We start from the raw sequence: 11,439 nt of genomic DNA on the forward strand, positions 1-11,439 counted from the left end.
CGGCTTATCAAAACAATACACGAAATAAGCAGTATTGTGTCAGCGATTAACCTTACAAAAGAGAGTTCAATAGCTTGTTCCGGAGTTGCCCAGGGTCCTGGAGAAGGTTTTAGAATTCCTTAACAATTCATTAATGTAATTTTGGTCCTGTCCTTGGCCCTCCTTGCCTAAGCTTTTACTGTAACTGTCCCTAAAATGGCCAACGATAAATGTCCTTTAACCCTCCTTTTCCTGTTGCCGTGATTCTCAGAGTAATAGACAGGCTAAATGAAACATAAGGAAGAACACAAATTATAAATATCTAGTGAAACGTGCAAGAAAGGTCCATTGTAAACAATTGGAACTCAGCCCACTTCCTTGATAGAGTTTGAATTGACTTTTCCCTTTTTAGTTTCTTTTGTAGGAAACGAAATGCTAGTTCCCGCCCGGTTTCGAACCGGGGACCTTTCGCGTGTGAGGCGAACGTGATAACCACTACACTACAGGAACTGCTCTGTTATTCTTTTTGATTGAGGAAAAGCGGCTAATCAAAACAATACACAAATAAGCAGTATTGTGTCAGCCATTAACCTTACAAAAGAGAGTTCAATAGCTTGTTCCGGAGTTGCCCAGGGTCCTGGAGAAGGTTTTAGAATTCCTTAACAATTCATTAATGTAATTCTGGTCCTGTCCTTGGCCCTCCTTGCCTAAGCTTTTACTGTAACTGTCCCTAAAATGGCCAACGATAAATGTCCTTTAACCCTCCTTTTCCTGTTGCCGTGATTCTCAGAGTAATAGACAGGTTAAATGAAACATAAGGAAGAACACAAATTATAAATATCTAGTGAAACGTGCAAGAAAGGTCCATTGTAAACAATTGGAACTCAGCCCACTTCCTTGATAGAGTTTGAATTGACTTTTCCCTTTTTAGTTTCTTTTGTAGGAAACGAAATGCTAGTTCCCGCCCGGTTTCGAACCGGGGACCTTTCGCGTGTGAGGCGAACGTGATAACCACTACACTACAGGAACTGCTCTGGTATTCTTTTTGATTGAGGAAAAGCGGCTAATCAAAACAATACACAAATAAGCAGTATTGTGTCAGCCATTAACCTTACAAAAGAGAGTTCAATAGCTTGTTCCGCAGTTGCCCAGGGTCCTGGAGAAGGTTTTAGAATTCCTTAACAATTCATTAATGTAATTTTGGTCCTGTCCTTGGCCCTCCTTGCCTAAGCTTTTACTGTAACTGTCCCTAAAATGGCCAACGATAAATGTCCTTTAACCCTCCTTTTCCTGTTGCCGTGATTCTCAGAGTAATAGACAGGCTAAATGAAACATAAGGAAGAACACAAATTATAAATATCTAGTGAAACGTGCAAGAAAGGTCCATTTGAAACAATTGGAACTCAGCCAACTTCCTTGATAGAGTTTGAATTGACTTTTCCCTTTTCAGTTTCTTTTGTAGGAAACGAAATGCTAGTTCCCGCCCGGTTTCGAACCGGGGACCTTTCGCGTGTGAGGCGAACGTGATAACCACTACACTACAGGAACTGCTCTGGTATTAATTTTGATTGAGGAAAAGCGGCTAATCAAAACAATACACAAATAAGCAGTATTGTGTCAGCCATTAACCTTACAAAAGAGAGTTCAATAGCTTGTTCTGGAGTTGCCCAGGGTCCTGAAGAAGGTTTTAGAATTCCTTAACAATTCATTAATGTAATTTTGGTCCTGTCCTTGGCCATCCTTGCCTAAGCTTTTACTGTAACTGTCCCTAAAATGGCCAACGATAAATGTCCTTTAACCCTCCTTTTCCTGTTGCCGTGATTCTCAGAGTAATAGACAGGCTAAATGAAACATAAGGAAGAACATAAATGATAAATATCTAGTGAAACGTGCAAGAAAGGTCCATTTGAAACAATTGGAACTGAGCCAACTTCCTTGATAGAGTTTGAATTGACTTTTCCCTTTTCAGTTTCTTTTGTAGGAAACGAAATGCTAGTTCCCGCCCGGTTTCGAACCGGGGACCTTTCGCGTGTAAGGCGAACGTGATAACCACTACACTACAGGAACTACACTGGCATTGTTTTTTTTTATTGAGAAAAAAGCGGCTTATCAAAACAATACACGAAATAAGCAGTATTGTGTCAGCGATTAACCTTACAAAAGAGAGTTCAATAGCTTGTTCCGGAGTTGCCCAGGGTCCTGGAGAAGGTTTTAGAATTCCTTAACAATTCATTAATGTAATTTTGGTCCTGTCCTTGGCCCTCCTTGCCTAAGCTTTTACTGTAACTGTCCCTAAAATGGCCAACGATAAATGTCCTTTAACCCTCCTTTTCCTGTTGCCGTGATTCTCAGAGTAATAGACAGGCTAAATGAAACATAAGGAAGAACACAAATTATAAATATCTAGTGAAACGTGCAAGAAAGGTCCATTGTAAACAATTGGAACTCAGCCCACTTCCTTGATAGAGTTTGAATTGACTTTTCCCTTTTTAGTTTCTTTTGTAGGAAACGAAATGCTAGTTCCCGCCCGGTTTCGAACCGGGGACCTTTCGCGTGTGAGGCGAACGTGATAACCACTACACTACAGGAACTGCTCTGTTATTCTTTTTGATTGAGGAAAAGCGGCTAATCAAAACAATACACAAATAAGCAGTATTGTGTCAGCCATTAACCTTACAAAAGAGAGTTCAATAGCTTGTTCCGGAGTTGCCCAGGGTCCTGGAGAAGGTTTTAGAATTCCTTAACAATTCATTAATGTAATTTTGGTCCTGTCCTTGGCCCTCCTTGCCTAAGCTTTTACTGTAACTGTCCCTAAAATGGCCAACGATAAATGTCCTTTAACCCTCCTTTTCCTGTTGCCGTGATTCTCAGAGTAATAGACAGGTTAAATGAAACATAAGGAAGAACACAAATTATAAATATCTAGTGAAACGTGCAAGAAAGGTCCATTGTAAACAATTGGAACTCAGCCCACTTCCTTGATAGAGTTTGAATTGACTTTTCCCTTTTTAGTTTCTTTTGTAGGAAACGAAATGCTAGTTCCCGCCCGGTTTCGAACCGGGGACCTTTCGCGTGTGAGGCGAACGTGATAACCACTACACTACAGGAACTGCTCTGGTATTCTTTTTGATTGAGGAAAAGCGGCTAATCAAAACAATACACAAATAAGCAGTATTGTGTCAGCCATTAACCTTACAAAAGAGAGTTCAATAGCTTGTTCCGCAGTTGCCCAGGGTCCTGGAGAAGGTTTTAGAATTCCTTAACAATTCATTAATGTAATTTTGGTCCTGTCCTTGGCCCTCCTTGCCTAAGCTTTTACTGTAACTGTCCCTAAAATGGCCAACGATAAATGTCCTTTAACCCTCCTATTCCTGTTGCCGTGATTCTCAGAGTAATAGACAGGCTAAATGAAACATAAGGAAGAACACAAATTATAAATATCTAGTGAAACGTGCAAGAAAGGTCCATTGTAAACAATTGGAACTCAGCCCACTTCCTTGATAGAGTTTGAATTGACTTTTCCCTTTTCAGTTTCTTTTGTAGGAAACAAAATGCTAGTTCCCGCCCGGTTTCGAACCGGGGACCTTTCGCGTGTTAGGCGAACGTGATAACCACTACACTACAGGAACTGCACTGGCATTGTTTTTGATTGAGAAAAAAGCGGCTTATCAAAACAATACACGAAATAAGCAGTATTGTGTCAGCGATTAACCTTACAAAAGAGAGTTCAATAGCTTGTTCTGGAGTTGCCCAGGGTCCTGGAGAAGGTTTTAGAATTCCTTAACAATTCATTAATGTAATTTTGGTCCTGTCCTTGGCCCTCCTTGCCTAAGCTTTTACTGTAACTGTCCCTAAAATGGCCAACGATAAATGTCCTTTAACCCTCCTTTTCCTGTTGCCGTGATTCTCAGAGTAATAGACAGGCTAAATGAAACATAAGGAAGAACACAAATTATAAATATCTAGTGAAACGTGCAAGAAAGGTCCATTTGAAACAATTGGAACTCAGCCAACTTCCTTGATAGAGTTTGAATTGACTTTTCCCTTTTCAGTTTCTTTTGTAGGAAACAAAATGCTAGTGCCCGCCCGGTTTCGAACCGGGGACCTTTCGCGTGTAAGGCGAACGTGATAACCACTACACTACAGGAACTACACTGGCATTGTTTTTGATTGAGAAAAAAGCGGCTTATCAAAACAATACACGAAATAAGCAGTATTGTGTCAGCGATTAACCTTACAAAAGAGAGTTCAATAGCTTGTTCCGGAGTTGCCCAGGGTCCTGGAGAAGGTTTTAGAATTCCTTAACAATTCATTAATGTAATTTTGGTCCTGTCCTTGGCCCTCCTTGCCTAAGCTTTTACTGTAACTGTCCCTAAAATGGCCAACGATAAATGTCCTTTAACCCTCCTTTTCCTGTTGCCGTGATTCTCAGAGTAATAGACAGGCTAAATGAAACATAAGGAAGAACACAAATTATAAATATCTAGTGAAACGTGCAAGAAAGGTCCATTGTAAACAATTGGAACTCAGCCCACTTCCTTGATAGAGTTTGAATTGACTTTTCCCTTTTTAGTTTCTTTTGTAGGAAACGAAATGCTAGTTCCCGCCCGGTTTCGAACCGGGGACCTTTCGCGTGTGAGGCGAACGTGATAACCACTACACTACAGGAACTGCTCTGGTATTCTTTTTGATTGAGGAAAAGCGGCTAATCAAAACAATACACAAATAAGCAGTATTGTGTCAGCCATTAACCTTACAAAAGAGAGTTCAATAGCTTGTTCCGCAGTTGCCCAGGGTCCTGGAGAAGGTTTTAGAATTCCTTAACAATTCATTAATGTAATTTTGGTCCTGTCCTTGGCCCTCCTTGCCTAAGCTTTTACTGTAACTGTCCCTAAAATGGCCAACGATAAATGTCCTTTAACCCTCCTATTCCTGTTGCCGTGATTCTCAGAGTAATAGACAGGCTAAATGAAACATAAGGAAGAACACAAATTATAAATATCTAGTGAAACGTGCAAGAAAGGTCCATTGTAAACAATTGGAACTCAGCCCACTTCCTTGATAGAGTTTGAATTGACTTTTCCCTTTTCAGTTTCTTTTGTAGGAAACAAAATGCTAGTTCCCGCCCGGTTTCGAACCGGGGACCTTTTGCGTGTTAGGCGAACGTGATAACCACTACACTACAGGAACTGCACTGGCATTGTTTTTGATTGAGAAAAAAGCGGCTTATCAAAACAATACACGAAATAAGCAGTATTGTGTCAGCGATTAACCTTACAAAAGAGAGTTCAATAGCTTGTTCTGGAGTTGCCCAGGGTCCTGGAGAAGGTTTTAGAATTCCTTAACAATTCATTAATGTAATTTTGGTCCTGTCCTTGGCCCTCCTTGCCTAAGCTTTTACTGTAACTGTCCCTAAAATGGCCAACGATAAATGTCCTTTAACCCTCCTTTTCCTGTTGCCGTGATTCTCAGAGTAATAGACAGGCTAAATGAAACATAAGGAAGAACACAAATTATAAATATCTAGTGAAACGTGCAAGAAAGGTCCATTTGAAACAATTGGAACTCAGCCAACTTCCTTGATAGAGTTTGAATTGACTTTTCCCTTTTCAGTTTCTTTTGTAGGAAACAAAATGCTAGTGCCCGCCCGGTTTCGAACCGGGGACCTTTCGCGTGTAAGGCGAACGTGATAACCACTACACTACAGGAACTACACTGGCATTGTTTTTGATTGAGAAAAAAGCGGCTTATCAAAACAATACACGAAATAAGCAGTATTGTGTCAGCGATTAACCTTACAAAAGAGAGTTCAATAGCTTGTTCCGGAGTTGCCCAGGGTCCTGGAGAAGGTTTTAGAATTCCTTAACAATTCATTAATGTAATTTTGGTCCTGTCCTTGGCCCTCCTTGCCTAAGCTTTTACTGTAACTGTCCCTAAAATGGCCAACGATAAATGTCCTTTAACCCTCCTTTTCCTGTTGCCGTGATTCTCAGAGTAATAGACAGGCTAAATGAAACATAAGGAAGAACACAAATTATAAATATCTAGTGAAACGTGCAAGAAAGGTCCATTGTAAACAATTGGAACTCAGCCCACTTCCTTGATAGAGTTTGAATTGACTTTTCCCTTTTTAGTTTCTTTTGTAGGAAACAAAATGCTAGTTCCCGCCCGGTTTCGAACCGGGGACCTTTCGCGTGTTAGGCGAACGTGATAACCACTACACTACAGGAACTGCACTGGCATTGTTTTTGATTGAGAAAAAAGCGGCTTATCAAAACAATACACGAAATAAGCAGTATTGTGTCAGCGATTAACCTTACAAAAGAGAGTTCAATAGCTTGTTCTGGAGTTGCCCAGGGTCCTGGAGAAGGTTTTAGAATTCCTTAACAATTCATTAATGTAACTTTGGTCCTGTCCTTGGCCCTCCTTGCCTAAGCTTTTACTGTAACTGTCCCTAAAATGGCCAACGATAAATGTCCTTTAACCCTCCTTTTCCTGTTGCCGTGATTCTCAGAGTAATAGACAGGCTAAATGAAACATAAGGAAGAACACAAATTATAAATATCTAGTGAAACGTGCAAGAAAGGTCCATTTGAAACAATTGGAACTCAGCCAACTTCCTTGATAGAGTTTGAATTGACTTTTCCCTTTTCAGTTTCTTTTGTAGGAAACAAAATGCTAGTGCCCGCCCGGTTTCGAACCGGGGACCTTTCGCGTGTAAGGCGAACGTGATAACCACTACACTACAGGAACTACACTGGCATTGTTTTTGATTGAGAAAAAAGCGGCTTATCAAAACAATACACGAAATAAGCAGTATTGTGTCAGCGATTAACCTTACAAAAGAGAGTTCAATAGCTTGTTCCGGAGTTGCCCAGGGTCCTGGAGAAGGTTTTAGAATTCCTTAACAATTCATTAATGTAATTTTGGTCCTGTCCTTGGCCCTCCTTGCCTAAGCTTTTACTGTAACTGTCCCTAAAATGGCCAACGATAAATGTCCTTTAACCCTCCTTTTCCTGTTGCCGTGATTCTCAGAGTAATAGACAGGCTAAATGAAACATAAGGAAGAACACAAATTATAAATATCTAGTGAAACGTGCAAGAAAGGTCCATTTGAAACAATTGGAACTCAGCCAACTTCCTTGATAGAGTTTGAATTGACTTTTCCCTTTTCAGTTTCTTTTGTAGGAAACAAAATGCTAGTGCCCGCCCGGTTTCGAACCGGGGACCTTTCGCGTGTAAGGCGAACGTGATAACCACTACACTACAGGAACTACACTGGCATTGTTTTTGATTGAGAAAAAAGCGGCTTATCAAAACAATACACGAAATAAGCAGTATTGTGTCAGCGATTAACCTTACAAAAGAGAGTTCAATAGCTTGTTCCGGAGTTGCCCAGGGTCCTGGAGAAGGTTTTAGAATTCCTTAACAATTCATTAATGTAATTTTGGTCCTGTCCTTGGCCCTCCTTGCCTAAGCTTTTACTGTAACTGTCCCTAAAATGGCCAACGATAAATGTCCTTTAACCCTCCTATTCCTGTTGCCGTGATTCTCAGAGTAATAGACAGGCTAAATGAAACATAAGGAAGAACACAAATTATAAATATCTAGTGAAACGTGCAAGAAAGGTCCATTGTAAACAATTGGAACTCAGCCCACTTCCTTGATAGAGTTTGAATTGACTTTTCCCTTTTCAGTTTCTTTTGTAGGAAACAAAATGCTAGTTCCCGCCCGGTTTCGAACCGGGGACCTTTCGCGTGTTAGGCGAACGTGATAACCACTACACTACAGGAACTGCACTGGCATTGTTTTTGATTGAGAAAAAAGCGGCTTATCAAAACAATACACGAAATAAGCAGTATTGTGTCAGCGATTAACCTTACAAAAGAGAGTTCAATAGCTTGTTCTGGAGTTGCCCAGGGTCCTGGAGAAGGTTTTAGAATTCCTTAACAATTCATTAATGTAATTTTGGTCCTGTCCTTGGCCCTCCTTGCCTAAGCTTTTACTGTAACTGTCCCTAAAATGGCCAACGATAAATGTCCTTTAACCCTCCTTTTCCTGTTGCCGTGATTCTCAGAGTAATAGACAGGCTAAATGAAACATAAGGAAGAACACAAATTATAAATATCTAGTGAAACGTGCAAGAAAGGTCCATTTGAAACAATTGGAACTCAGCCAACTTCCTTGATAGAGTTTGAATTGACTTTTCCCTTTTCAGTTTCTTTTGTAGGAAACAAAATGCTAGTGCCCGCCCGGTTTCGAACCGGGGACCTTTCGCGTGTAAGGCGAACGTGATAACCACTACACTACAGGAACTACACTGGCATTGTTTTTGATTGAGAAAAAAGCGGCTTATCAAAACAATACACGAAATAAGCAGTATTGTGTCAGCGATTAACCTTACAAAAGAGAGTTCAATAGCTTGTTCCGGAGTTGCCCAGGGTCCTGGAGAAGGTTTTAGAATTCCTTAACAATTCATTAATGTAATTTTGGTCCTGTCCTTGGCCCTCCTTGCCTAAGCTTTTACTGTAACTGTCCCTAAAATGGCCAACGATAAATGTCCTTTAACCCTCCTTTTCCTGTTGCCGTGATTCTCAGAGTAATAGACAGGCTAAATGAAACATAAGGAAGAACACAAATTATAAATATCTAGTGAAACGTGCAAGAAAGGTCCATTGTAAACAATTGGAACTCAGCCCACTTCCTTGATAGAGTTTGAATTGACTTTTCCCTTTTCAGTTTCTTTTGTAGGAAACGAAATGCTAGTTCCCGCCCGGTTTCGAACCGGGGACCTTTCGCGTGTTAGGCGAACGTGATAACCACTACACTACAGGAACTGCACTGGCATTGTTTTTGATTGAGAAAAAAACGGCTTATCAAAACAATACACGAAATAAGCAGTATTGTGTCAGCGATTAACCTTACAAAAGAGAGTTCAATAGCTTGTTCTGGAGTTGCCCAGGGTCCTGGAGAAGGTTTTAGAATTCCTTAACAATTCATTAATGTAATTTTGGTCCTGTCCTTGGCCCTCCTTGCCTAAGCTTTTACTGTAACTGTCCCTAAAATGGCCAACGATAAATGTCCTTTAACCCTCCTTTTCCTGTTGCCGTGATTCTCAGAGTAATAGACAGGCTAAATGAAACATAAGGAAGAACACAAATGATAAATATCTAGTGAAACGTGCAAGAAAGGTCCATTTGAAACAATTGGAACTCAGCCAACTTCCTTGATAGAGTTTGAATTGACTTTTCCCTTTTCAGTTTCTTTTGTAGGAAACAAAATGCTAGTGCCCGCCCGGTTTCGAACCGGGGACCTTTCGCGTGTAAGGCGAACGTGATAACCACTACACTACAGGAACTACACTGGCATTGTTTTTGATTGAGAAAAAAGCGGCTTATCAAAACAATACACGAAATAAGCAGTATTGTGTCAGCGATTAACCTTACAAAAGAGAGTTCAATAGCTTGTTCCGGAGTTGCCCAGGGTCCTGGAGAAGGTTTTAGAATTCCTTAACAATTCATTAATGTAATTTTGGTCCTGTCCTTGGCCCTCCTTGCCTAAGCTTTTACTGTAACTGTCCCTAAAATGGCCAACGATAAATGTCCTTTAACCCTCCTTTTCCTGTTGCCGTGATTCTCAGAGTAATAGACAGGCTAAATGAAACATAAGGAAGAACACAAATTATAAATATCTAGTGAAATGTGCAAGAAAGGTCCATTGTAAACAATTGGAACTCAGCCCACTTCCTTGATAGAGTTTGAATTGACTTTTCCCTTTTTAGTTTCTTTTGTAGGAAACGAAATGCTAGTTCCCGCCCGGTTTCGAACCGGGGACCTTTCGCGTGTGAGGCGAACGTGATAACCACTACACTACAGGAACTGCTCTGTTATTCTTTTTGATTGAGGAAAAGCGGCTAATCAAAACAATACACAAATAAGCAGTATTGTGTCAGCCATTAACCTTACAAAAGAGAGTTCAATAGCTTGTTCCGGAGTTGCCCAGGGTCCTGGAGAAGGTTTTAGAATTCCTTAACAATTCATTAATGTAATTTTGGTCCTGTCCTTGGCCCTCCTTGCCTAAGCTTTTACTGTAACTGTCCCTAAAATGGCCAACGATAAATGTCCTTTAACCCTCCTTTTCCTGTTGCCGTGATTCTCAGAGTAATAGACAGGCTAAATGAAACATAAGGAAGAACACAAATTATAAATATCTAGTGAAACGTGCAAGAAAGGTCCATTGTAAACAATTGGAACTCAGCCCACTTCCTTGATAGAGTTTGAATTGACTTTTCCCTTTTTAGTTTCTTTTGTAGGAAACGAAATGCTAGTTCCCGCCCGGTTTCGAACCGGGGACCTTTCGCGTGTGAGGCGAACGTGATAACCACTACACTACAGGAACTGCTCTGGTATTCTTTTTGATTGAGGAAAAGCGGCTAATCAAAACAATACACAAATAAGCAGTATTGTGTCAGCCATTAACCTTACAAAAGAGAGTTCAATAGCTTGTTCCGCAGTTGCCCAGGGTCCTGGAGAAGGTTTTAGAATTCCTTAACAATTCATTAATGTAATTTTGGTCCTGTCCTTGGCCCTCCTTGCCTAAGCTTTTACTGTAACTGTCCCTAAAATGGCCAACGATAAATGTCCTTTAACCCTCCTATTCCTGTTGCCGTGATTCTCAGAGTAATAGACAGGCTAAATGAAACATAAGGAAGAACACAAATTATAAATATCTAGTGAAACGTGCAAGAAAGGTCCATTGTAAACAATTGGACCTCAGCCCACTTCCTTGATAGAGTTTGAATTGACTTTTCCCTTTTCAGTTTCTTTTGTAGGAAACAAAATGCTAGTTCCCGCCCGGTTTCGAACCGGGGACCTTTCGCGTGTTAGGCGAACGTGATAACCACTACACTACAGGAACTGCACTGGCATTGTTTTTGATTGAGAAAAAAGCGGCTTATCAAAACAATACACGAAATAAGCAGTATTGTGTCAGCGATTAACCTTACAAAAGAGAGTTCAATAGCTTGTTCCGGAGTTGCCCAGGGTCCTGGAGAAGGTTTTAGAATTCCTTAACAATTCATTAATGTAATTTTGGTCCTGTCCTTGGCCCTCCTTGCCTAAGCTTTTACTGTAACTGTCCCTAAAATGGCCAACGATAAATGTCCTTTAACCCTCCTTTTCCTGTTGCCGTGATTCTCAGAGTAATAGACAGGCTAAATGAAACATAAGGAAGAACACAAATTATAAATATCTAGTGAAACGTGCAAGAAAGGTCCATTGTAAACAATTGGAACTCAGCCCACTTCCTTGATAGAGTTTGAATTGACTTTTCCCTTTTCAGTTTCTTTTGTAGGAAACGAAATGCTAGTTCCCGCCCGGTTTCGAACCGGGGACCTTTCGCGTGTTAGGCGAACGTGATAACCACTACACTACAGGAACTGCACTGGCATTGTTTTTGATT

The sequence above is a fragment of the Notolepis coatsorum genome (assembly GCF_963971535.1).
Source record: "Notolepis coatsorum genome assembly, chromosome: 17".
Classification (NCBI taxonomy): domain Eukaryota; kingdom Metazoa; phylum Chordata; class Actinopteri; order Aulopiformes; family Paralepididae; genus Notolepis; species Notolepis coatsorum.